Source organism: Castor canadensis, chromosome 16, assembly GCF_047511655.1.
Source record: "Castor canadensis chromosome 16, mCasCan1.hap1v2, whole genome shotgun sequence".
Taxonomy (NCBI): Eukaryota; Metazoa; Chordata; class Mammalia; order Rodentia; family Castoridae; genus Castor; species Castor canadensis.
Window position 1 is genome coordinate 25068050 of NC_133401.1, and position 3205 is coordinate 25071254.

General features: G+C 42.8%; 1 pseudogene; it reads right to left on the reverse strand.

Annotated features, from left to right (window-relative positions):
• Positions 1-982: 982 nt before the first annotated feature.
• Positions 983-2911, reverse strand: LOC109679629 (aspartate aminotransferase, mitochondrial-like; annotated as a pseudogene).
• Between the last annotated feature and the right edge of the window lie 294 nt (positions 2912-3205).

Genomic DNA, 3205 nt, shown 5'->3' on the forward strand with positions numbered 1-3205 from the left:
TCTTTTCAAAGGGTAGAGTCTGAGGACAGTTGGCAGCACACAAAACCCAGGATTATCTCCTTTCTGATCTTGGCCTGATCGCCTGACTTATGATGTGAGGCAAGAGACTGTACAGCCACACTGAATGAAGAGGTCTGTCTGGGTGCAGGCACCAATCCACAGGAGACAGTTACACACTCACTGAAGAGCACACAAAAATAAAGTGCAGTTACCTACTCACCACTTCACTTTGCCTAGAAAGAAGAGGGTATGGAATGAGCAGAAATTATGTTTTTCATTCTTAAATAAATTCTGATATGATGGGGTTGAAGGTCAATCAAGCAGGAGAGTGAGATGAAAAATCTAGGCTAGTTACAGATTTTTGCCCCTAAAGAAAAGAACAGCAATGACAAGAAGAGAGAGCTTTCTTTCTCTTAAATAAGACAGGAAACAGCCTCTGTTGTTTTCCTTGCTGCACTGACAGCAGACTCATTGGTTTTCATAAAGCACAATTTCTGTAACATGATCTGTTGATAAGTGGCTGCACACTGGGAGGACAAACATAAGGATGATTGTTTAGGACAGAATGAGGTCTTCTCTCTCAGCCTCAGAGATGAGCTATGTATCAGCTGGATCCATGGAGGAACCCCTAACATGCTGTACCAGGCTTCAGTTAAAGCTTCTGAATTATTGCAGCATTCATGACTAATGGGTTTTTTTGGTGCTGTGACTTCCTTATGTAAACTCTTTCAGAAAAGTTGGAGACAAAAAGATGGGGGAGAACTTGGTTTAGAGCCACAAAGTTCCAGACAGCAACCACAATGCCTTTTTCCTATTTCACTACATGTTCATTTTTTGAGGAACTCATTCAATCACTGAGTGTTATGACTGATTGAAAGAAATGTTCCATTCACCACCATCCATCCTTCCTCATCCTTCACATGAATCTCACAACAGGGGTTGAAGATGGAAAGGTTGTCTCTATTCCTTTGCACCTGGAAAATTACTTGGTGATCCAGTGACTGGCAAGGGCAAGGTAGCCCACATTGCCAGGTGATCCCTGCCACAGAGATGCATCTGTATTGTGTCAGATACACAGATAATTCCTTGGTAAGTCACTACATTGGCTCAGGTTTTTGGCCTGTGAAACAAATTTGCCAGTCTGGTTGGATGTGTGACCAGTTGTGGAGAAGCTCTTCTTGAGGTTGGAGAACAACTGGGTGCACTAGCTAGTGATGTGGTCGCCCAGGCCTCTTACTTCTTGCAACAACTGCTTTCTTATATCTGGGAAAGTCAGAATGGCACAGGCTCCATTGAGAGGAGGGTTGAAATACACAGAGCAGATCAAGGTCTTCAACTGAGACTCCACCCTTTTGGCTTCCTCCACACCTTTGCAGATCACAGTGAAGACTCCCACACTCTTGTCACATAAGCCCATGCCCTTCACCTATGGTTGACAGAGACAAACATCAATGTCCTGCTTGATGAAGTTGTACACAACTGAGACATCTTTGTTTCCATCACCACTGGCAAAGTCTTGGAAACCATGTCAAAGAACACAAAGAGATTATTATTCTTCACTATTTCTATTTCCTTCTACAGCTCTGGATTAGGATACACTCCCATGGGGGTGAGGGCACAGGTATAAAGAAGAGAACACTTTGCTCTGGCTTTTTTGTGGGTCTGAGATTTGAACTCAAGGCTTCACTCTTGCAAAACAGGTGCTCTATTGCTTGAGCTATATCTCCAGTGTGATTATTTTGGAGATGGCAGTCTTATGAATTATATGCACAGGTTGGCCTCAAATTGTTAATACTTGATCACTGATCCTGAGTTCATGTCCAAACAATATCAATGATTTAATATGCTAGACAAGGAGTTGAGAGTAAAGCAAGCACAAGGTTTATTGAAAAGACAGCACAGCTCCCATGTGGCAGCAGTTTAGGGAAAGCTAAACTGTTGTATGGCTAGTGTCTAGGAAGGATACAGGTCTCCACCTAGCTTAGGTCCAACTATTCCATCTGGAAACTTACTACATTTGTGACTGGATGGCACCTAGTCAACTTTCCATTGAACCTGGTCACCTGCCCAAACACATCCTGCACAAAACATTCCAAGAAGGTCTGGTCAGCTCATCCTGGCCTTGGAGCCCACCACCCACATCTTGCAGCTGCATTCTGACATCTCGGTAAGAGGACTGTTATTTCTCTAAGATGCCTGTTGTTCCTCATGTCCCTTCAGATGTCTGCTTCTAAAATGTGTACCTCATCCAAAATATAGTAACTGCTACTGTTTGTTTCCCTCACATTGTGATCCTCCTGATCTCATCCTTCCCAAGTAACTAGGATTACAGATGTGAGTCACTAGTGCTTGGCTTACTCTGGCATTTTTTAAATGTCTTCTATGGCACTGTGAGCTCAAAACTACAAGTCTTGTGGTTATAGTATCAAGCTTGTAACTGCATCCCTGAAGATGGATGTATGATTTTCACAGGATGGTTTGGCTATATAGACATCTCAGCTGAACTTAAAAAAATCTTTGCAGAAAACTGGCTCTGATCCTTAAAGCTCCAGTTCCAGAAATGGTCTGCACAGTGACAAACAGACCACTTTTCAACACCTCACTGTTCTTAACCAGGATCAGTTCTGTGGATGTCTTTCAAAATTCAGCCAGTCCCCTAACTGGGCAGGTATTCCTTCTCCAAAATTTTTTGCAGCATACAAGTTAATCTCAGTAGGCATCAATTCCAAGAGACATCTTTTTGTTATTGGTATCTCTTGAAGGCTCTGATGACTTGTAGGATGGGATCTTGGGGTCCCATTTCTACATGGGCTCACCAGGAGTGGGCTCTGGCAGAAACTGTGGCAGCAAGGCTTAGGACAAAAGCAGAGGCCATCCTGGAGACAACATGGCCAGAATGCAACAAGGCCATTGTGAATGACAAGAGGGCAGTGGTTAGCAAGCATGAATACAGTTTGAAAGATGATGAAACTGAGTCCTGAACACTTACATGCATTTCCTAAGACCCCAAGCTTATACACACAGGACTGGAAAACTTAGAACACTTTCTGTCTTTGCTGTATCTTAATAATTCCTTCAAAACATAGCTAAATACCTCTTCTCAAGATATGCTCTTATTGGAAGGAAATTCAAGGGTGTAACTTAAGGTTTTGGGTCAAATAATTATGGCAATAGAAAAAAGCCAAGTGCAAAGGCCCATGCCAAG